Source organism: Myotis yumanensis, unplaced genomic scaffold, assembly GCF_028538775.1.
Source record: "Myotis yumanensis isolate MYYU_CA2020_CCGP unplaced genomic scaffold, mMyoYum1.0.hap1 SCAF_7, whole genome shotgun sequence".
In the NCBI taxonomy this organism is placed as follows: Eukaryota; Metazoa; Chordata; class Mammalia; order Chiroptera; family Vespertilionidae; genus Myotis; species Myotis yumanensis.
The window spans coordinates 54,592,088-54,617,406 of record NW_027223758.1 but is presented as its reverse complement, the minus strand read 5'-3'; the positions used below and the strand labels follow the sequence as shown (position 1 = coordinate 54,617,406).

At 37.5% G+C, this 25,319-nt stretch overlaps 1 long non-coding RNA gene across 2 annotated transcripts in view; it reads right to left on the bottom strand.

Moving 5' to 3' along the window:
• Positions 1–25,319, bottom strand: part of LOC139013972 (uncharacterized) — a 127,141-nt gene that overhangs the window by 89,553 nt on the left and 12,269 nt on the right. Inside the window, exon 3 of one of the 2 annotated variants that reach the window (XR_011472172.1) lies at positions 4,508–4,579. This is a non-coding gene — a long non-coding RNA (uncharacterized lncRNA). Of the gene's footprint in view, positions 1–4,507; positions 4,580–15,978; positions 16,332–25,319 lie in introns of those variants that run through there. The other variant, XR_011472171.1, reaches the window with a different exon arrangement.

Genomic DNA, 25,319 nt, shown 5'->3' with positions numbered 1-25,319 from the left:
ATAAATCAAGCAAATCACATTATTTTTCTAAATTCCAATTGAGCTGAATCCAATCAATTAATGATTTTTTGACCAAAAGATAAAGCCAAAGCACTGTGGTGGGGTTTTATCAAGCGCTTTTGTTTTTAAATGTGCCATAAAATAATTCATTGTGTATTTGTAAACATTCAAATAAAATTTACTGAATTCCTACATGCCCTTTTTTTAATTTAAATTCTTTATTGTTTAAAGTATTACATGAGTCACCTTTTTCCCCCATTGACCTCTCCCCGGCCGCTCCTACCCCCCAGCACATGCCCTCACCCCCTACTGTCCGTGTCCATTGGTTATGCTCATATGCATGCATACAAGTTCTTTGGTTGATCTCTTACCCCCTCTCCCCCCGCCTTCCCTCATAGGTTGGACAGTCTGTTCGATGCTTCTATGTCTCTGGTTCTATTTTGTTTATCAGTTTATGTTGTTCATTATATTCCACAAATGAGTGAGATCATGTGATATTTATATTTCTCTGACTGGCTTATTTCGCTTAGCATAATGCTCTCCAGTTCCATCCATGCTGTTGCAAATGGGAAGAATTCCTTCTTTTTTACAGTAGTGTAGTATTCCATTGTGTAGATGTACCACAGTTTTCTAATCCACTCATCTGCTGATGGGCACTTAGGCTGTTTCCAAATCTTAGCTATTGTAAATTGTGCTGCTATGAACATAGGGGTGCATATATCCTTTTTGATTGGTGTTTCCGTTTTCTTGGGATACAGTCCTAGAAGTGGGATTACTGGGTCAAATGGAAGTTCCATTTTTAACTTTTTGAGGAAACGCCATACTGTTTTCCACAGTGGCTGCACCAGTCTGCATTCCCACCAGATATGCTCTTATTAATATACTAAAAGATATTGTGAATACCAGAAAAGTAGAAAATGGTATCTGCCTCTTTGAGAACGAATAGCCAAATTCAAATGATGAGATTTATATATGAAATAGAGCATAATAAGAATCTGAATACTCAATAAGTTAACTTACATTGCTAATCAAACCTTTAGGTTTTTTAATGATCTCTAAACAAAACTGAACCCAATCAAGTAACTGTTCAGTCCAAATTACTACATCTCTCTATTTACTTTATTTATAATTATTTTTATTTTATTACTGCTTCAATTTTTTTTTTAAGAGTCTGTTGCTGCCTGAACTTCTTTAAGCCTATGTGCAGGCAGACTGTGAATTGACTCAACATGGTCCTCTTCCTATTGCTCACATTTTTTTTGTTGGTTTTTTTTGTTGTTGTTGTTAATCCTCACCCAAGGATATTTTTCCATTGATTTTTAGAGAGAGTGGAAGGGACAGGGAGAGACAGGGAGAGAAACAACAACGTGAGAGAGACACATTGAATGGTTGGCTCCTGCATGTGACTGACAGGGGCCGGGGATCCAAACTGGAACTGAGGTATGTGCCCTTGACCAGGAATCAAACCCTAGACCTTCAAGTGTGCAGGCCGATGCTCTAACCATTGAGAAACATTGGCCAGGGCTCAGTTGCCTATTTATACACAAATGATGAACTCTCAGAATGGCAAACTAAGAAAACAATCCCATTAAAAAAAAAGAAGAAGAAGAAAGAAAGGAAAAAGAATGCAGCCCAGCCAACACCTTGATTACAGCTTGGTAAGACCCTAAGCAGATAACTCACCTAAGCCATGCCCAGACTCCTGACCACAGAACTGTGAGATAATATACGTGTGCTATTTTAAGCCAATAATTTGGAGGTAATTTTTACAAAACAACAGAAAACTATTACAGTAGAAATTTTAAAATTGTAATATGTAAAAGTACAGTTGGATCCCGCTGTGCATTGTTTAAAAGAAAACAAATAAACAAAAACATGCAAAGCCAAAATATTTGCTTGACTAAAGTCAGAATGTCTTTAAAAATGACTTATATTCCACCCTGACAAATACAGTTTTTAGATTTACTCATATATTTAGAAAGTCACAGCAATTGCAGGAGAAATAACTAGGAAATTTGGTGTGTGCTATATATGAATTAGAAAGGAAAGTAAAATCCACTAATCTTCACATTTTAAACCAACTTTGCACTCCCGGGATAATTGGTCATTACTTATTATACTTTTAATTTGCTAGAATTTTAAGAATTTTTTAATTTATTCCTATGAAGAATACTGGTCTGTAGTTTCCTTGTAATGTTTTTGTGTGGTTTTATCATCTGAATAATGCTGCCCTTATAAAATAAATTGAAAAATATTCCCTCTGCCTCATTTTTTAAGTATTCTATGTCCTTATTTGTTTCTACTTGTTTTCTCAATATGGAGAGAGTGTTGAAATCTCTGGCTAAAACTGTGGACTTGTCTATTTTACCTTCCAGTTCTATCAGTTTTTGCTTCATGTATTCTGATGTTTGTTATTAGGCACATAAACATTTAGGATTGCTGTATCCCCTTGATAATTGACCCTTTATCATTATGAAATGAGCCGCTTGATTCCTGATAATAGTCTTTGCTCTGAGATCTACTTTGTTTGATACTATTATAGCCACTATATCTTACTTTTGATTAGTGTTAGATGTTATATCTTTTTCCATTTTCAAGTTATTTGTGTCTTTATATCTAAAGTATGTATGCATATAAGCATAACCAATAGACACAACAACATTGGTTATGCTTATATGTAGGGGAGGCCGGGGGAAGGTCAAGGGGGTTGGGGGGAAGGAGACATATGTAATACTCTTTGTAATACTTTAAGCAATAAAACAAAATTTTTTTTAAAATAAATAAATAAATAAATAAAGTAGCCTTCTTCCACTAGGTCAGGCAGGTCTCAGCTAATAGGAGCCACCGGCAGGAGTTGGGGGGGAGAGGGAAGCAGAAGGGAAAGACAGAGTATTTCTCCCTCTCCCTGTCTTCTGGGTTGGATGACAGTTAACATGGGTCTTGGGAAAGGCTGCCTTTGGGACTCAGCATCTCAGTGATGTAGAGCAAAAGAGACGAAAGGGATCAAGTGCTTTTGCTTATCTTACAAATCAGGAATATACATGGGGGAAACTGGCAGGAAATCAAATTTGGCTATAGCTTTAAGCACAAAAGCTATTTTTACAGCATTTCTTGCTGATAGATATTTTCATTTTTTTTTGGCAGACTGGCTTTTGTATCTATTCTTTATATTGGTTTTAAGCTAGAAGACAGGAGTCTTATCAGCCACCCAAAACCTTCAACAAGTAATTTGATCATGTTTGGGGTATGCCACTTGGAGTCTTGCTAATTCTAACAGCAAGGGATCACTGTAGCCACAGAGAGAACTGTGAATCTTCAAAATGTGGAGAAATAGTATGAGACTGTAAAATGGAATGACATCTGTGCTTCTAGTTCCTCCTTCAGCATCTCTACTGTGAGTGACATTGTCAAATCTGCGTCTGCTGCTGATCTCGATGTCCAAATGCAAGGCTCACACTGAGAGCTATTACTATCAATTTGACAGGATCAACTTCTTTCATATGAATGAATGTTTTAAAATGTAAAAAATAAATAAATAAAGTAGGCTTCTTGTAGACCATTTACATTTCATATGACAATTAATGTAGTTGGGTTTAACTTTACCATCTTGTTTTATTTCTTGTTAGCCAACCTGCTCTTTGTACCCTTTATCTTCTTTTTCTGCCTTTTCTAATTTTGGGATTGATATTTATAATTCATTTTATCTCCATTATGTCATATTAGTTATAATTCTTTGTTCCAGTTTGAATGTGTACATGGTTTTTTGAGGATTTACTTATCGTGGCCTCCAATCAAGTAATATATGACTTCATTTACATAGTCCCGCCTTATCCGCATCCTTCACATCCCAGTTGCAGTTACCCACAGTCAACCCGAGTCTGAATATATTAAATGGGAATTCCAGAAATAAACAATTCATAAGTTTTAAATTGCAAGCCATTCTGAATTGTGTGATGAAACCTGTGCTCTCCTGCTCTGTCCTGCTCAGTACATCAATCCTCCCTTTGTCCAGCTTATCCACGCCTTATATGCTACCCATCCATTAGTCACTTTATAGCTGTCTCAGTTATCAGATTGGTTATCAGAGAGAGAGAGACCAGATTCACATAACACTTACTAAGTGTATTGTTTTATTATTAGTTATTGTTGTTAATCTCTTACTGTGCCTAATTTATGTATTAAACTTTATCATAGGTAGGTATGTATAGGAAAAAACATAAAATATGTATAGTGTTTGGAACTATCCATGGTTTCAGGCACCCACTAAGGGTCTTGGAATATATACTCAATGGTTTAAGGGGGACTACATACTGCAGAAGACAGTTGCAACGGTATACTGTAGTTTCTCCCTTTTTGGTCTTTGTGCTATTGTTTTCATACATCTTATTCCTGCATATGTTATAAATCTCACAATATGTTGTTATAATGGTTGCTTTAAACAGTAGGTTATCTTTTAAAGAGATTTTTAAAATAAGAAAAAATGTCATGTATTTACTCACATATTTACCTTTAGTAGTGTTCTTCCATTCCTTTGCATAGATCCAGATTTCCATGTTATCATTTTCCTCTTTAACATTTCCTGTAATGTAGGTGAGTGATAAGTTATTTCAGCTTTTGTGTGTCTGAAATGTATTTTGCCTTTATTTCTGAAAAATATGTTTATTTGGCCTAGCATTATAAGTTGACAGATTTTTATTTTCAGCACTGCAAATGCTGCTCCACTATGTTCTGGCATGCAATGTTTCCAACAAGAAGTCTGCTAGCATTCCAACAAGAAGTCTTGCATCATTGTCACAAGGATATAAAATGTCATTGGCATTTTTTATGTCAATAAAAGAATACCTTTATTTTTCTGGACATAATGTATCTTTTTTTACTGGATACTTTTAATATTTTTCCTTGGTCACTGGTTTAATCTTTTCCCCTTATCACTGTTTTTACTATTGTCTTTTTATTTCTGTTTTACTTTGGTGTTCATTCTTCATAAGTCTTTTTGTTGTGGTTGTCAATCTGCACCCGAGGATATTTTTATATTGACTTTTAGAAAGAGTGGAAGAGAGAGGGGAAGACGGTGAGAAACATCAATGTGAGAGAAACACATAGATTGGCTGCCTCCTTCATGAGCCCAGACCAGGGAGGAGCCTGCAACCAAGGTACGTGCCCTTGACTGGAATCAAACTCAGGACGCTTTGGTCTGCAGGCCAATGCTCTACCCATTGAGCCAAACCAGCTAGGGTTCTTCATAAATCTTATGCTTAAACTTTGTTGAGCTTCTTGGATATCTGTCAGTTGTTATTTCTTCAAATAATGTTTTTATTTCTCCGTCTTTCTCCCCTCCTTTGGCAATTCCAAGTACATATAAGGCTGCTTGAAGTTTCCCACAGTTCACTAATGCACTATTGATTATTTCTTAAATACCTGTATTCGTTTCGTAGGGCTGCCTGAACAAAATACCAAAAGTTGGTGCTTAAAACAACAAAAATTTATTCTCTCACAGTTCAGGAGGCCAAAAATCCAAAATCAAGGTATTATTAGCATGACTGGTTCTCTCTGGGCACTCTGGGGAAGAAACGGCCTGTGCCTCTCTCCCAGCTTCCGGAAGTTCCCTGCAATCTTTGGCATTTCTTGGCTTGTAAGTGCATCACCTCAATCCCTGCCTCCATCTTCACAGGGCCCTCCTCTCTTCTCGGGGTTTTCCTTATTTGTTTCCCTTCTCTTAGGGATTACTATGCTTCACTACCTGATGACTATTGTCTGAAAACTATCCTTTCACATATTTTGTTGTTGTTTTGTTTCCGTAGGAGAGTAAATACAGTCTCTGTTTTTTATCTTGTCCAGAGGCAGGAGTCTCCCACTAAACTGAAGGAGTACACAATGGTGTAAATACCCTTCTATGAAATTTAGTATTTTTCATCCTGAAAACTACATGTATGTTTCACACAAAACAATATCTCACATGGAAGTAAATCACTATAGAAAAAGCTATGGTGCCCAGCCGGCGTGGTTCAGTCGTTGAGCGTCAACCTATGAACCAGGAGGTCATGGTTCAGTTCCTGGTCAGGACACATGCCCGGATTGCGGGCTCAATCCCCAGTGGAGCACGTGCAGGAGGCAGCCGATCAATGATTCTCTCATCATTGATGTTTCTATCTCTCTCTTCCTCTCCCTTCCTCTTTGAAATCAATAAAAATGTATTAAAAGAAAGAAAAAGGGGAAAAGGAAGAAAAAGCCATGGTTGTTTATTATGATAAATAACTTAAGACAATTATAGACATACTTTTTCTGAAGACTGAATGTTCAAATCATTGAGTTATACATATCAGAATTGTTGAAATCCACACCAACAACATTGTTCTAGGATAGATATCTTTACCCTATAGAATTCAATATTTGTAACTTTTCAGGCCCTTTAAAAGAGGAAAGAAACTGAGTGAAAATTGCTAAGTGTATTTTATCTTTAAACTCTTCCATTTTGGAAATTTTTCATTAGTGCTTTTGCTCAGTTTTTAAATTCTATCAAGTAGATAGAAATTTCTGCTATGGTAGCTACCTACAGCAAGACTTTTTGAAGCCTAGTAAATAACAGGAAATCCTCTATTAGGGAAGGCCCTAATCCCATTTCCTCTCAATCTCTGTGCTCGCAAAGGGTCCACTTTAGTGATTTATGAGGAAGGAATGGTATATCATTCACTCACTTCTTATTTTTTTCAAAACATGTGTTCGGTGGTTTCCCCAATGAGAGAATGGATACTAAGTTTGAATGTTATAAATGTCCTGTAGTGGAGTCCAGTCTAGGGAGACACAGCGAAAAATTTGGTATAAGAAAGCACTGAATGGCAAATCTCTCAGCATTTAATTCTAATCTAGATGATGTAACTGAGCACCAATACAAGAGGCCTCACAACTCTACCCACACACCGTAAGCCTCCAAAATATCTGTCTCTGCAAGCCCAGACATTCTTTTAGCCTACAGCTGCTTTGGGTAGTGAGCTTGCTTGACTTGCCATGGCAAGGTCTGTGTATTATGAATAAAGTGGGGGGAAATATTTGAATGGGCCCAATTGTACACTATGCCATGTCCCACTAGTACTGGTCGGAGTAAAGAGAGTGACAGAGCCTGCAGCACAAACCATAGACTGTTTCTTCACTGTGTTGGGAAAAGACTTTTAACTGGTACATATAGCCTCTCCCAATATTTGTACAATGGGTGCCAAAAATAGGAATAGTAACAATCTGAGTCACTCATATGTCAGTTGTTAGATATTTACTCCTTCCGGAAATAGATTTCTGACCAGAAATTAGTTCTAATTTCATAGTCTCAATCCTGTAGAAAGTTTCTCCTCAAACTTAAGATATTTCTATTTCTAGCAACAATTGTAGGTTAGTCAGGGAAGACAGTCTCTGACTTTTGGTTATTGTTTAGATGCTATTTATCTGTTGCTGAGCTACAAAGGGCATCTCCTGTTTGTTATTTTGTTCTCAAAGAAAAACTTCCCAGTGAAAAAGATTTTTCATTTCTGTCTGTAGCTTTGGGGAAATAGGCATTCTTAGACATTGCTGGTAGGAATGCAAAATAATACAACATCTATGAAGAAGAATCTGGCAATATCTAGCAAAATTATATATAGATTTTCCAGCAGTACCACTTTTAGGAATTTATTCCAAAATATACTCGCAGAAATACTACAGTGAATTATGTAGTGGGTTACCCAGATGCCTTCTTTATGACATAGGCTATGGGAGATCCTATTCCTATGAGTTTGGCAGCCGATGGCTCTCAGCTGAGATCCTCTCTACAAATTGCCTTTTGCTGAGGAGAGCTACCTCCCAATCCACATCCGGTGACTGTTCTATTCGGGGGCATACAGTTCAAAGAACAACTCTGAAACCCCATCTAGCCCCAGAGCTCTCCATGGTATTAGCTGAGACCTTTGGTTCATCTCCATAGCAGTTCAACTCTTTCCAATGCCCAATGCTTCATCCTTCAAAGGTTTGATCCCAAAACTACTCACCAATAACTTCCTACACGTAAATCTCTGCCCAGAATCTGTTTCCCAGGGAATCTAATTGATTGGTGCCAGAGTGGTCCAAAAAAGCAGACCCTAAAATGAGATTTTAGAGCTGGCTCGTTAGCCAGCTGGCTGACAGTGAGGACGAGATCATGCTAGTAGGTGAAGCATTTGATAGTGCTCGACATGCTGTAGCAGTGCAATTGTTTAAAGTTTTACAAGTGGTAAACAGAGATAAGACACCGATGGACGGGAATGTATTGACAGTTGTGATACCTCAGGTTTTTATGGAAGGATTAATTATAAGCACAAAAGAATTAAATCACTGTTGCTGAGTGCCATTGATGGGCTGGAAAAATAAGACAATCAAAGGCTAGGGATAATTATTACTTTAGAGAGAAATGCAAAACTCAAAACTCAGTGATCCTCCTTGGTAGCAAATGAAGAGGCTATCTCCTGTAGCCAGGGGACAGAAAAACCTGAGGACCATTCTCAGGGTTCAAGTAGGAGTAGCAGAGTTCCAGAGAAAGGTGAGTTGTCATTTCTGTAAAGTCTAAGTCAGGGCCCTGGTGAGAAAGGATGTCATAGTCAGAGCCCTGTTTGGGTCTGGGGTTATCTGAGTTAATTTACTCAAAAATCATAAAACCTCTGATCATCCATCCCTCTGAAACCCCGGGGCCTACAGAATGGTCTACCCCTCTCAGTTAAATGCTAGCCTTCCACTCACCACCTCTGCTCGGAGATAAAGCATCCCTTCTCCACCCTGCCCTACCTCCCCCCAAGATTGAACCCCACTTCTCCTTCTGACTCACATCACCAATAACTAGGGTTAAGCCTCAGTAGAACCCAGAAGAAGTGCTAGAGCAGGTAAAGGAGAAAGGGGACTATGTGCTGAAGGAACTGGAGGATCTAGCCAATATGTAGTGGCAGGAGCTAGAAACGAATGCATAGGATTGGATCCTAAGCATAATGGATCAATAGAAATAGAACATCCACCTTGGACAACGGACAGTTTTTCAGAATGGAAGCACTCTCCCGGTCTACAGGATTTAGCACTTTGGCCAGAACCGTATTGAAAGGTAGAAATTTCAGTAGCCTACACTATGTGAAGTGGAAATACCAAAACTGCCTTGGAAAAATGTTGCAAAAAGTGATCAAAAGACTCAGAGAAATAGTCAGGGCAGAGTGGATATACTGTATAACACCAGACACTCAGACCTATAAAATATGTTCCATGTGAGAACCTAAAAGGACTTGTTTTCCCCAAAGTGATAAAGAATGAACTAGTGAGAAGAGCACCAGAATCATTAAGAAGCTCAGTGTTGACTATTCTCTATAGGCCAAACCTGAGAGTAGGAGAAGTTGTATTATAGAACTCGTCTTATTGATGGCAATGGGGATAATGTTCCTACCTCAAGATCCTTAAGTAAATCACATCTGCAAAGTCCCTGTTGCCATGTAATCTACTCATAGGTCCCAGGGATTAGAATATGGGCATTTGATGGGGGGTTGGGGGGAGGGCATAGGGGCATTATTTTGTCTGCCACAGATTCTGATTCAAACAAAATAACTATAAAAAGGTATTTTCACAGAATTGATAAATTTTGACCATAGATTGGTTATCATATATAGGAATTGTTATGAATTTTCTAAGGTAAGATCATGGCATTGTAATTTTGTTTTTAGTGTAGGCCATCTGTTGGAGATGCTTACTGAATTATTTATAGGTAAAATTATATGCTATCTGGTATTTGCATTAAAATGTGTTTGAAAGAATAAGGGAAATAAATGAAACAAGATAGACAAAATACTAAAAATTGTTAAGTTACAATATGGTCACAAGGGATCAGAATACTTCTCTTCTACTACTGTGTATAACTGAAAATTTCTAGCCCTGACCTGGTTAGCTCAGTCATCCCGATATGCCAAGGTTGTGGATTTGATCCCTGGTAAGTAGAATAACAAATCGATCTCTTTCTCGATCTCTCTCTCTCTCTCTCTCTCTCTGTCAATATAAATTTTTTAAAAATAAAAAAATTTCTACAATAAAAAGGTTTTTTAAATCAAAGATAATATGGTTTACAAGAAAAGGAATGGAAAGGAAAAGGGATGTGTCTAGGACTTCAATAAACAATTCTTATAAGTACCGCGCGCTAACCGATTGCGCCACTGGAGCCCCCGTCAATAAACAATTCTTGTCCATATATCTTTGCATACCAGTGTGAATGTACAGTGAGATAAATTCTTAGACACAGAATTGCATTTAAAATGTTGATAGTAATTGCTTTATATGTACACTAAGGTTGAACAATTAAGTGAACAAATGTCAGATGAGCCAGGTTTCTCACTATCAGAGATGAAAGTTACAGGATAGACTGAACCATGTGGTGCTGGATTAAAGTCAGCTTTTTAAAACAACTGAAGAAATGTGTACTTGTTCTTTAAATGAAGCTGCAACACTGTGCAGGAACTCTACAGACACCCAGAACAGAATAACCTGTTTCAAAATTCAGGTTAGTTACCCTTGGTAAATTGGACAAAGAAGCAATAATACATGCAGCAAGTATATTACATTTTTCTTTTTAATCCACAAAGCATTTAGCACACTATGCTAAGCAAAACACCACAATTAGAAAAAGTAAAGAAGCTTCATTCTTTACTGATAATTCACTATTTTCATATAAACTTTCTACTTTTAAAACAGAAGATGACATTTTTAAAAACTCTTAGCCATGAAAGCAATAGGAATAATGAAATCCTAAAATATGCACTATATTTTGCTGAAGTACACTTCTGAAATAGTAAATGACAGGAAATGGGAACTATGCAAAAAAAATCTAGAGAAATGAATGGAAATAATTGCTTGAAACTTCAAATTACATAGCTAGAAAGCAGAACCTTTGATAAGTAATCTCAAGTACATTTTGCATTAAAGAGATGAAGTCTTGAAGCAATTCCATCCCCCTTTTTCCCATCTCAGCTATAGCTTGCCAGTGATCTGAGATTCATACCGTCCTCATTCTCTAGGGAATAACATGAAAGTGACTGTTTGAAAATAAAATGAGGGATTGAAACACTATACTTCAGAAGACAGAATCAGTTACCTGACATTCAATACCAATCCTCACTGTGTTAAGAATGTCAGTGTTTCACATGCCCCGGAAAAGAGTTGTTTCAATACACGCTTCTATGACTTTATTCAGTTTGGTTACACCTCAGGGAGTTTAATTTCATGCAAAGCTTTCAGATAATGCTTTCCAGTGACAGGAGCAAGTCCACGTACCATAAGAGAGCACTTAGAAGTTCAGGGGAAATTAAAGCAGCCTGGGTTGCTAAAGCTTCATCAGAACTTTGGCCTTGCCCTGAAGTTAGCCTTCGAGAACTGAGAAAGTAGTGTCGGCAAATCCTGATATAAACATAATGGAATGAAAGATGATCTGGTTGGATTGGGGCTTATATTATAGCCATAAAGGGAAATGGCAATGAGAAGTGGATGTCAGAGATTTAACTGAACTGAACTGATTTCATGAAAGGCTTAAGAATCAGCCTGGCTGGGAAAAGAGAGGAAAAACACCTGCACTACTAGTCCACACATGAACAGTGCATTTATTTTCAAACAAAGAGCAGATAATGCTCAAGCTTTGGAAGGGGAGATCTATTTTTCAGAGAAAGTATGGACACCTGAAAGAAACACATGGGCCATTGTGTTTAGGAATGAAACATGTGATCTAGGGAAATGCCAGTTTATCCAAGTTTTGGCTGGGTTACTGCTTTGTTAAGAGAAGGGACATATTTTTGAAACAACTGTGATTAACTGAGGTTTAATGTACTTTCTTGTAATTGCCTATAATTTTAAAAGATTACATTGTAGCTTGTAAGCCTGGTTTTAAAAAAAAACAAATCAGGTGATGTTTTTTAAAAATACATCATCATATGTGTTTTATTGCCTCGAATTTATCCCCAAATACAGAGATAATGTATGTTTTGGTATTTGCTAAAAGGCATTTTGTTGATTCAATTTGGCTTCTCTCTCCACCTTTGGTTTCTTAACATGGCTATACCACCATCAATTATTTAATATTTCTCAAAGTTTATGTAATCATGCTCATTGACTAAAAATTCATTCTGCACAAATGGAGTTTCAAGTACTATAAACTTTCACAATTTACCTTTAGTGCTCCATGTTCTCCTTAAAGGATAATATCTGAATGAGTTTTTCTTATACCATTCTAGAACTCATAGACACAAGAACTCTCTTACAAGTTAGCTCAAAGAATGAATATAAATTGTTAGAATTTCTTTTTTATTCTCATACTGTTTCTGAACAAGAGGGGCCTTCCTCTTAAACCCATTCTTCTTTGGCTGTGTGACCACAAAAGTTTGATAACCTAGCTTCTGCACCCTTCTTTCCTCTATCTGCACTTCAGTTTGTTTCTGAATGAAGTACAAAGCTTAGTGCTCTTTCTGGAAAGATCTGTGAGCTTTTCTCTTGAGTAATATTTTGGGTAGTTATTGACTTTTAAGTAACAATTAATTTACCTCAGCTCTTAGAAGATACTATTTCAGCCCAGCTGATGTGGCTCATTGTTAATGTTATTAAAGTTAAACTGGTATAAAACTAATACAATATTGAATGTCAATTGTAATTGGAAAAAAATTTAAACAAGGAAATTCTACCATTTGCAGCAGCATGAATGAACCTTGAAGGCATTTTGCTAAGTGAAATGAGTCAGAGAAAGACCTATATGTGGAATTTAACAAAACAAAAAACTCATATAAAAAGAAATCAGACTTGTGGTTACCAGAGGCAACGGGTGGGGAGAGAGAGAATTGGAGGAAGGTAGTTAAAAGGGACAACCTTCCAGTAATAAGATCAGTAAGCACATATGTAATGTACAATATGATGGCTATAGCTAACACTGATGCAGGATACATAGGAAAATTGTTGCGAGTAAATCCTAAGACTTCTCATCACAAGGAAAAATGTTTGTCCTTTTTTTTCTTACCTTCTTTCTTTTCTTTTTATTGTTTCTATATGAGAAACTGTATGTTAGCTAAACCTAGGTTGGTAATTATTTTACAATATGTGTACATTAAGCCATCATGCTGGATGCCTTAAACTTATACTGTAATGCACATCAACTATTTCTCAATAAAACTGGAAAATGTTTCAAAAGTTTAAAATCTTACACAATGGAATTAAATTAAAAATTAATTAAAATACAATATTTTTAATATTCACAAATATTTGGAAATTAAATCAAATGAAAAATTCACAAGAGAAATTATAAAATATTTCTGCTGTGCCTGTGATGCCCCTCTGCTTTCTTTTGCAGTGTCAGAGAAGCCGTGGTCTAATCTAAATTTAGTCTCTTTCATTCTTTTAACTTTTTATTTTGAAATAATTATAGATTCACAGAAAATTGCAAAGATAGTACAGAGAGGTCTCACATACCTTTCACTCAGTTTCTCTCAATAGTTACATCTTTGTAACTATATTTACTCAACACCAGGATATTGAATTGTCATTTTCTGTCCCATTTGATCGCATGTGTATATTCATGAAGCTACCACCATAATTAAAACACAACCATCAGCACAGAGATCTCTCTTATGCTAACCCTTTATAGTCACATCCTCCCCCCATTATCCCTAAACTCTGAGAACCCTAGTTTGTTCTCGATCACTACAATTTCGTCATTTTCAGAATATTTTATAAATAAAATTATATAGCATGTAGCCTCTTAAGATTAATGTTTTTCACTCAGCATAATATCCTTGAAATTCACCCAAGTAATTGTATGTATCAATATGTAGTCCATTCCTTTTCATTGCTAAGAAGTATTCCTTGATATGGATATACCACTGTTTACTTAACTAGTCACCTATTATAGGACATTTTGGTTATTTACAGTTAGGAACAATTACAAATAAAGCTGCTATGAACAATTATGTAAAGATTTTTGGGTGAACCTAAGTTTTCATTTCTCTGACATAAATACCAGGAGTATGACTGCTGGATTATATGTTTGATTTTTTTAAGAAATTTCCAATTGGTATTGGCACTATTTTTAAAATTTGAGCTGTTACCATAGGTGTGTTAGAAATAGTTCATGTGGTCTTAATTAGCATTTTCCTAATGGCTAGTGATGTTGAACATCTTTTCATGCATTTATTTGCCATCTGTATTAGCCTCTTCAGTGAAGAGGAGGTGTCAAAATCACCTTGGAAGAAGATTATGTGGGATGGGAGACACTTGCTGCCATTTTTAGAAAATATAGTACGATATAGGTCAGTGATGGCGAACCTATGACACACGTGTCAGAGGTGATACGCGAACTCATGGTTGATTTTTCTTTGTTAAATGGCATTTAAATATATAAAATAAATATCAAAAATATAAATCTTTGTTTTACTATGGTTGCAAATATCAAAAAATTTCTATATGTGACACGGCACCAGAGTTAAGTTAGGGTTTTTCAAAATGCTGGCACACCGAGTTCAAAAGGTTCGCCATCACTGATATAGGTGGATCATGAACTAGGCAGGGTTTGGATAGGCAAGTAGCAAGAAAAGGCATTTGAATGTATACTGTTGTATACACTCTGTCATTGAGAAATGTTAGAGTGCAATATTTTTATTTAGTCAAGAATGTATAGCCAGAATAGAAGATATGGAGATATAAACGACAGACCATACCAAGTTCACATAGTAATGTTTCTAGAAAAGAACTTTTACTCATCTCTTTCTCCCAAAACGCCCTCCCTCTGGTAATTGCCCACATCTTTTTAACCTCTACTTGTGGTTTTCTTGTTTTTGTTTCTTTGTTTTGCAAAAGCATCAATGTTGTTTTTTAAATAATTCTTTATTGTTGAAAGTATTATATATGTCCCTTTTTTTCCCCATTGACCCCCTTCAAGCCTCCCCCAGCCCTGCCCTAGCCCTCACCACCCCATTGTCTTTGTCCATGGGCAATGCATATATGCATACAATTAACCTCCACTCTTTCTCCTCTTCTCTGCAGCCCTACACATCAATTTGTTTCTCTTCTTTTTTTTTTCATATATTTTTATTGATTTCAGAGAGGCAGGGAGAGGGAGAGAAAGATAGAAACATCAATGATGAAAGAGAATCATTGATCAGCTGCCTCCTGCACGCCCCCTACTGGGGATTGAGCCCACAACCCAGGCATGTGCCCTTGACTGGAATTGAACCCAGGACCCTTGTCCATAGGCTGATGCTCTATCCACTGAACCATACCAACTAGGGATATTTCTCTTCTTTATTATAAGAGACAAAGTGTTGCCCCTGGCCGGGTGGCTCAACTGATGGGAGCATCATCCTGTACACCAAAAGGCTGCAGGTTCAATTCCCGGTCAGGGCACATACCTAGGTTGTGGGTTTGATGTGGGTTTGATCCCTGGTAGGGACACATACGGGACACAGATTGATGTTTCTCTCTCACATCAAGATTTCTCTCTCTCTCCCTTCCTCTCTCTCTCTAAAAATCAATAAAAACATCCTCAAGTGAGGATTAATTTTTTATTTTATTTTAAAAAGCAAAGTGTTACTTTCTTAACTTCTCCCAATCTCTTCCAAGGAAGAAAACAAAAAGATTATATTGTGACTATGTTGTGACAGTTCAGCCTTTGAATGTTAGAGAAGAACATAAGTTCCATATGGTTTTCAAGGTAACCTGAGGAAAGAATAGAATTTTTACAAATGGAAAGTAATAAAAAGGATACCCTAATTTTTCATTGGATTTCAGTATATAGCAATGTATTTCTGTCTATATGTGCCCAATTAAGCACATTTATGGATTACCAACCTAACCCTCACACAATGGCTCTAAAGACAAAATAACATTAACATGAACAAACTAAGCACAACACCAAGCAACAAGAAAGCAACATAATCTCTTTTCAAATAATTGAAATTATCATTAACAATTATCTTTATTGTGCATTGAGATGTTCCTAGAAATAGAGATACATGTATATAATTTATAAATAAACAAATGTCAACAGTCAAAATAGTTTAGAGACACTGGGCTAAGGCATTGGTAGCACTGTTCTCTTCCCCTCTCCCACCCTGCCCTGCCCCCTTTAGGTTGCCCTTGTGAAGATCAGGCTGCTGATTTGAGCTCCTACCCAGATCTCTTGAGTTCCTAAACTTCTCTGTTCTTTCTTCCCCTAAGGTACAGATGCTTGGAGGAAATCTGGCTTTGGTACCAACTGAATGACTTGAGTCTGTTTTTTCTTTGCCACAATTCTGGGTAGATTTCTTGAGTTTGCATCTTACATTCTGGTCTCTCCTCTCAATCTGCAAAGCAAGGAGCAGAGATAATTTCCTAGGTTGAATATGCGCCATCATTTAGGCTTGATGCCTACCTGCCTGTCCTCTACCTGATACTTAGGAAAGAGGCTGGCAGTCTGTGTGGCTGGGAAAGAACTAAGAGCATGAGAGAGAATGCCAACACCTACAGTTCTAATGAGTCACTTATCTATATATATAAAACCCTAATATGCAAATAGACCGAATGTTGTAACAACCAAACAACTGAACTGAACCGATTTCTATGACATGCGCTGACCACCAAGGAGCACGTGCAGAACATGGCAGGCATCGGCCATGGCAGGATGGTAGAGCAGGTGAGCAGGGGCGCCAGACCAAGGTGGGGCACCAGTCGCTGTCATCGGGGAGAGCCTGTAGTGGTTACTGAAAATTCTTTGCTTCCGCATGCCGCAGTCCCACCAGGCGCTCACACCCGCTGCCGGTGCCCAGCACCAGTCCCAATCACTCGGCGCCATCAGTGGGTGCAAGCAGCAGCTGCCGGCCCCAATTGCCCCTGAGGGCTTCTCCACCTCCCCCTGCTCCTGAGGGGTGATTGGGGCAGCAGCTGCCGCTGGCACCCGCTGCTGGCACCAGCCCCAATCGCTCCATGCTGTCAGTGGGTGTGAGCAGGGTCGGCGCCATCACTGTGTGGGAGCAGCAGCAGCAGGAGCAGGGCTTCCAGCAGACAGGGGACAGGGGGCTGCAGCAGGAGGTGCCGGGTGGGGGCGCGGAGGATGGGCCGAGACCTGCTCCTGTGCCCACCTCAGCCTCGCAGCCCACAGTTCCTTTCAAGGTGCACAAATTTGTGCACTGGGCCCCTAGTAATATAATAATTTGCTCTGATGATAAAATTCTTAAAATACAAAGTTAAGACTAACTTTATATGTATTTTTAAATAATCATAATGTATTACTCAATGGAAATACCAAGAACCTCTATAATGTACCAAGTGCCTTCCCAAGGGAAAGATACATTTACAGTGATACTTCTTGATTCCCATACTCTGTTGGTCTATGAGTTCCTTCGAGACAGGGATCACACCTAATCGTCTTTGTTTTCCCAGGTCTAGCATTGAAAATAATGATTAGCATTATTTTCAATAGACATTGCTACTACTTTTTAAGTACTTACTATGTGCCAGGTTCTTGCTAGGCATGTTTCAAATATTATTCCATTTAATCCTTATAATAATCTTATTACCCCTCTTTATGGATGAAGAAACTAAGCCCAGAAGCACAGTAACTTCCCAAAGAATTCACTCCTAGTACATGGTTGAACTGTGATTTCAACTGAAGACTTCATAATTTTGAAACCCTAACTCCTAGTAACTATGTTATAATGCCAAGGAGGAAAGGTTTGGAGGGGTAGGAAGAGACCTATAAAAGCTTGCCGCTGCCTTGCCCTGGCCGGTGTAGCTCCGTTGGTTGGAGCATCCTCCTGTGAACTGGAAGGTTGTGGGCTCAATTTCCCAATCAGGACACAAACCCAGGATTCAATCCCTGTATGGGAGGAAACCAATTAATGTTTCTCTCTCATCTTGATGTTTCTCTGTGTGTGTGTGTGTCTCTCTCCCTACCTCTCTCTCTAAAATCAATTTTTTTTAAAAAAACATATCCTCAGGTGAGGATTACAAAAAAAGTTTGCCACTGCCTTCCACGCCAGAAGTAAGGGCATGTTGCTACTTAGAAAATGTGACTTCCAGCCATGTTTCCAGCTAATTACAACTTCTTTGACATTAAAGACATTGGTCATGATATCCTCAGACATGGGAAATCTCTTTCTAACATATGTCACAGAAAAAAATACATTGTAGTGACACAGGTATAAAGTGAAAGAAAGAAAGAAATAGGAAACCTGAACTTTTGTAACTTTTCTTTAGGGAGTCTAGTTATTATTGCTGGCACATAAAATGATGCTCTTTGCAAATTCATATCTCTTAATTTGGCACAAGGTAGTAATTTAAAGGAAAAAACTATGGATGGAAAGAAAAAATCACGGCTTACAACAGCACTCAGAACCAGAATGATGCAATTTTCATTGCATGCCTCCTCAAGTTGAAGAATTCATTAGCACCTATATAGTACTTAGGTAATTTGAGACAACGCAAGTTGCAATATTTAACCATAAGTTTATTTTGCTTTGTAGTTCTATAACTTCATTTTAGAAGTTTAAGTATAGCAATTATTTCAACATTAAATATAGATTATAAAATACTCATTTCAAGTTCTTTTTCTTTTAAGTCTTGATCAACCATAAAATTTTCTAAGTGATAAATTTGCAAAGGTTTATTCTACTATTACAGTTAGTTTCAACCATAAAATTGGAAAATATACCATATTGCGGTTTTCTATTAAATTCTAAATAAATTTTAATTTACATTGGTCTTTTAATGGTAAATAATGCGTAAGGTAACTTTCCAGCTCCTGTTCTCACTTCACTGGCAATAAGGATGGGCCCCATCAGCCTGATATGTAATCAGGGATGGCTATATAATCTAATGCCATCAATCTGATTCTCCTTCTTGGGGATTTGGAATTAAAACCCAATTCTAATTAGCTAAATCTGCTTACTTAAGTTGAGTTGCTGCTACAGGGAAGACTTTTTTCTCCCTCATACACACTAAGAAGCAAAAGTAACAAAGGTAAAAATTTATTATCTTACTGACAAATACTGTAATGGTCTTTCATTTCTGCATCTATCTGCAAGTCCATTTCATTTCTCTTTCTATGCATATCCAAACGTCACCTAAAATACTCCAGGGCTTGAGATTTAGATAATGTTGCATAAACCATATTTCACATTCATTGTGACTTTGGATGTTTCTATGAGATTTCTACAGATTTCTAAGTGAGGGGCCATGAGATAAAAGGATGGGGAACTGATGTTCTTTTAGTCACCTCTGGCTCTGGTTTCTGTTTCCATAGGCAGTAGATTTTGTTGAAGGTTTGAGGGTTTATATCACAGCAATATAATCAGCACTGACAGCTGGGGATACCTTCAGTGACTCCTGAGAGATTTCCATTGGTCTTTACCCACAAAAGTCCTTCCACTTCAAACTTTCCTGCTGAATTATTTCTCTTTCTCTCTTTAAGAGGGAAACAGATTTTTTCCGGTATCATACAGAACAGTTTTACCATCTTCTTTGATTCTGTCGCTTCTAATACTTATGCCTTCGGGGTTTTATATTCCCTCCTAAGCAACTCAAACAAGGACATCTTTTTTTGGTTGTGTTCATTTGCTAGGGCTACTGTGACAAAGTATATAGATTAGGCAGCTTAAAAAACAGATATTTATCTTCTCATGGTTTGCAGGCTAGAAATCTGAAATCAAGACTTCAGCAGGGTTGGTTTCTTCTGAGAGCCCTGAGGGAAGAATCTGTTCCAGGCCTCTCTCCTTGGCTTGTAGATGGCTATCTTCACCCTGTGTGCTCCCTCTGTGTGTATCTGTACCCAAATTTCTTGGTCTTATAAAGACACCAGTCATATTGAATTAGGGCCCATCCTACTGACTTCATTTTAACCATATCTCTTAATACAATTACAGTCTGAGGCCCTGGGAATTAGTATTTCAACATATGAATTTCTGAGGTGGGGGACATAATTCAGCTCATAGCACTGCATTATGGCATTTGTCAGTAAGATAATAAATTTTTACCTTTGTTACTTTTGCTTCTTATGGAGAGAGAGAGAGAGAGAGAGAGAGAGAGAGAGAGAGAGAGAGAGAGGATAATGAGGCTTTCTATTTCCTGGTTCTAATTCTTCATTTGGCCAGACTGAATCCCAATTTTTTTAAATACCTACATCCCTATATTCCTCTTAGGATACCATTATAGCCCCCAAATAAATCTCTGCCTTTCTTGCCTTATAGTAGCTCAAGTTAGTTTCATTTGTGACCAAAACTATTTTTTTTAATGTTTCATATACATTTAAAGAAAATGTGCATTCAGTTGTTTTTAGGCTAAATGATCTACTACTGTCAATTACATCAAGTAGGTTGCTTATGTTAACTCTTCTACACTCGTATTGATCTCCTGTGTACTTATTCTAACAATTATTGAGAAAGGGGTGTCAAAATCTCCAGATACACCCTCCCTCCTTCCCTCTGAGATTTGACAGTCTGTTCCATGTTTCTATGTCTCTGGATCTATTTTGCTCATCAGTTTATTTTATTCATTAGATTCCACATATGAGTGAGATCATGTGATACTTGTCTTTCTCTGACTGGCTTATTTTGCTTTGCATAATACTCTCTTCAGGTCCCTCCAAGCTGTCTCAAAGGGTAAGAGATCCTTCTTTCTCCTATATTATCTTTTAGAGATGTTATGGTTTTTCATTTTACATTTAGGTCTATAATCTGTTTCAAGTTAATTTTTTTGAAGGGGTAAGCTCTGTGTCTAGAGTCGTATTTTTTTACATGTCCAGTTGTTCCAGCTCCATTTGTTGAAAAGAATATCTTTGTTCTACTGTATTGCCTTTTTTCCTTTGTCAAATATCACTTGACTATATTTATGTGAGTCTATTTCTGGGTTCTCTATTCCATTCCATTAATATGTTTATTCGTTTGCCAATACCTCACTGTCCTGATTACTATAGCTTTATAGTAAGTCTTGAGGTCCGGTAGTATCAGTCCTCCAACTTCATTATTCTTTAGTATTGTGTTGGGAGTTCTTTACAACAGGATATAGTTACAGAGATATTGACAACTTAGCTCTAGAACTCATGTGTTTAATCATATTATTCTGCCTTAGAGATGAACTAGAATTTGATTCTCAAATAGATATTATTATAGATTCTATTATTTAGCTATTTCTATTTGTTATTGTTAAGATATTTTTTAATGTTCTTTTTTTTTTAATGAGGAATATTTATTTATTTATTTAATCCTTGCCTGAGAATACTTTCCATTGATTTTTAGGGTAAGTGGAATAGAGAGGGAAAGTCAGAGAGAAACACTGATAGAAGAGAAACACATCAATTGGTTGCCTCCTGGGAGGAGCCTACAACCAAGGTACGCACCCCTGACCAGAATCAAACCCGGATCCTTTGGTCCACAGGCCAACGCTCTATCCACTGAGCCAAACCGGCTAGGGCAAAGAGATATTTTTTAAGTTTCTTTCAACAGCCTACCTTATCTTTTCTATATTCACCCCTTCTTTAAAAAAAAGTTTCTCTCTACTGCTCACAAGCAACTTATTTTGTGTTAGTATTTCCCAAACATATTTGATCTCAGAACACTCTTTTTTATAGCATACTAGCATACTTCTCAACCCCCTACCTAATACTGTGTAAAGTTTTTTGTTTGTTTGGTTGGTTGGTTGGTTTTTTGCAGGACACAAGTTTGGAAAAATTAGAAGGGCCATTAATCACTCCACTGTTGTAGAATCAAATATCCTCCTTGGAATAGCAGCAGTGATTAAAACTTCCAATAATTATCAACCTGGTTTTGCTGTTTATTTTTCATGCTGTTTTATATGTATGTTATACAAACCTTAGTTAAAATAATTTTGGTGGCCCTACCTGGTTTGATTCAATGGATAGAGTGTGGGCCTGTGGACTGAAGGATCCTGGGTTCAATTCTGGTCAAGGGCACATGCCCCTGTTGCAAACTTGATGCCGTGTAGGGGGCCTGCAGGAGGCAGCAAACCAATGATTTTCTCTCATCATTGTTTCTATCTCTCTCTCTCCCTCTCTGAAATCAATAAAATTATATTTTTTAAATGGTTTTGGTGTCCACCCAGTGTTGCTCGATGGTTGAGCACTGACCCAGGAACCAGGAGGTCAGGGTTTGATTCCTGGTCAGGGCGCATGCCCAGGTTGTGGCTCTATCCCAAATTGGGGGGCGTTCAGGAGGCGGCCAGTCAATGATTCTCTTTCATCAGTGATGTTCGTATCTCTCTCTCCATCTCCCTCTCTAAAATCAATTTAAAAATATATATTTAAAAAAATAAAAATAAATAAAAACAGATTGATGGCGGTTAGATTACATAGCCGTTCTGATTACATATCAGGCTAATGGGGCCCATCCTTGTTGACAAGTGATCTACTACTGTCAATTACATCAAGTAGATTGCTTGTGTTAACTCTTCTACACTCTTACTGATCTCCTCTGTACTTATTCTAACAATTATTGAAAAAGGGGTATCAAATCTCCAGATACATTTATGAAATATAATTATGAATTTGTTCTGTTCTCCTTTGAGTTCTGTCAGCTTTTGCTTCACATATTTTTTATTTACATGATTAGATACATAAATATGTAGTATTATTAGGTTTCCTTGGTAAGTTAATCCCTTTATCATTTTGAAATGACCTTTTTTGTCCTTAGTAATATTCTCTTATCTAATACCTATTTTGTCTGATAGTAATATAGCCACTCCAGATGTCTTTTGATTAGTGTTAGCATGGCATATCTTTTTGGCCCTTTTACTTTTAACCTATGTGGGTCTTTCTTTTTGAAGTATGCTTATTGGAAGCAGCATAGAGTTAGGTTTTGCATTTTTATCCAACCTGACAATCTCCATGAGACCACTAAACTCTACCTGGGTTACCCCTCTCTTCACCATGGCCTGGAAACTCTCTAGGCAGTATGCTGAGGTAATCGCAGGGCTCGCCTTGTTTGTTCACTCTCTCCTAAAGAGATAACTGTTCATTATTAACTGATGTACAATGTCTTGAAAACCAGTTTTATACATTTTGTCTTTTTTTTTTACAGGTGGTAAGATAAATCTGATTCCTACAGCTCTGTCTTGGCTGGAAGCAGAAATCTTAATGTTTCACTCTTAATGTTATAGTGCCTGAAACCTTCTTCAATGGAATATTCTTGGGTTACTAGAGTCAATTCTCTTGAAGAGCCGAAAGTGCCTGGAAGTTACAAATCCCTGGAATAGCCAGTTGCCAGTGACTGATTCAGGAATATGAAAGCCTAGTTCCTTTGCCTCCAAGTAGGATAAACTCTTTCTTTATAATTTGTGCTCTGGAGCTCCTTGGGATCAGGCTGACGCTGAACTCATACCCTTGCTTTTCATAGTCTCGTTTATGGGCCTGCCTTCCTGACTCAAAAACTGGTTTCACATTGGAGCAAATTTCTAATAAATCACTTGTACCTGAATCCGTATCTCAGTGTCAGCTTTTGGAGGACATACCTTAAAATTAGCTTATATTTTAAAATTGCTCTTCTGTAGAATGTCTCCTTGATTGGTCTATTTTGCTTTTGCTTTCACATTTTTTAATTGTTCATTTGCCCAAAAGAATAAAAGTATTGAGCTAAATAGATATTTGGAATATACTCAATTAAACTCCTTCATTTAGCAAATGAAGCAATTGAGGCTCCGGATGTTAAATAAATAAATACTCCATGTTTACACACCCTAAGAGTAACTGAGGAAGCTCAAAATGAAGTTTCCTGATTTGGACTTATTCAGGTAAAACATGCTCTTAATTTCATAGTGATCAGGTTTTACTAGCTGTTGGATAGTATGTTTCAAACCCTTACTTATGAATATTGGCAGGTATAAATGTGCACACATTTTGCAGGTGCAAGTTTGTACTTGTAACAGTTTGATCACCTTCCTCATTTTATGATCTTTGAACATTAACCCTTGATGAGTGAATTTAACACTTGCATGTTAAAAAATATTTAAATTTAAATTTAATACCAAAAATCAATCATATTTCCTACTTTTCTTTTCCTTTTCTTTTTTTTTTCTTTCCTCCCCTCCTCTTCCTCCTCTTCTTCCTCCTCCTCCTCCTCCTCTCCCTCCTTCTCCTTCTCCTCCTTCTGCTCCTCATCCTCATTCTCCTCTCTCTCTAAAAAAAAATAATTTTCCCAGACACTGCCAAATGGCCCCTGTCAGCAGAATCATTTTTGGTTAATAACCACTGCATTAGGGTGATGCGAGTTTTGAGATTTTCTTGGAGAGAAATTCTCCAGTTTCCTGCTTTCTAAGTGATGAGTCTGAACCTGGTTACTAGCATTAAAAGCCAAACAGAGGAATGAATGTGGGCATCTCACCATTCAATATAGAGACCTTGACTTAATCTCTGTGGTAGGCAGAATAACAGTCTTTCAAAGATGTCCACCCTCTAATCTCAGGAACCTGTGAATATGTTATGTTACATGGCAGAGGAGATGTAAGGTTGCAATAGGAATTAAGGTTGATGATCAGTTGACCTTAATATGAGGAGATTATCTTATTATACAGTTGGATTTACATATGGGAGAGGAAGGCAGCACAGTCAGAATGATACAGTGTGAGAAAGACTTGACTGGCCATTGCTGGCTTTGAAGATGGAAGAGGCCACAAGTCAAGAAATGCAGGCAGCCGTAACCGGTTTGGCTCAGTAGATAGAGCATTGGCCTGCAGACTGAAGGGTCCCAGGTTCGATTCTGGTCAAGGGCATGTACCTTGGTTGTGGGCACATCCCCAGTGGGGGATGTGCAGGAGGCGGCTGGTCGATGTTTCTCTCTCATCGATATTTCTGACTCTCTGTCCCTCTCCCTTCCTCTCTGTAAAAAAATCAATAAAATATATTAAAAAAAAAGAAAAGAAAAGAAATGCAGGCAGCCTGTAGAAGCTGGAAAAGACAATAAAACAGATTCTCCCACAGAGCCTCCAGAATGAAACTCAACCCTGCTGCTACCCTGATTGTAGCCAGTAAAATCCATTTTGAACTTCCAACTTCCAGAACTGTAAGATAATAAATTTGTACTCTTTTAAACCACTAAGTCTGTAGTAATTTGTTAGAGCACCCATTGGAAACTAATAGGATCTCATTGTTTTCAGTGTGGTGCTTTACTATTCACCATCAGCTCTGCCTGGTATTTTCAAGTCCAAAACCAACCTGTGATAATCTCTCCCAGAATGAGTCAAGTCCTACCTATCTTCTGTCACCAATCCTCCCATTTAAAGCCTCGCTAATACCCTGGCTGGTTTGCTCAGTGGTTAGAGCATAGCCCCGCAGACTGAAGAGTCCTGGT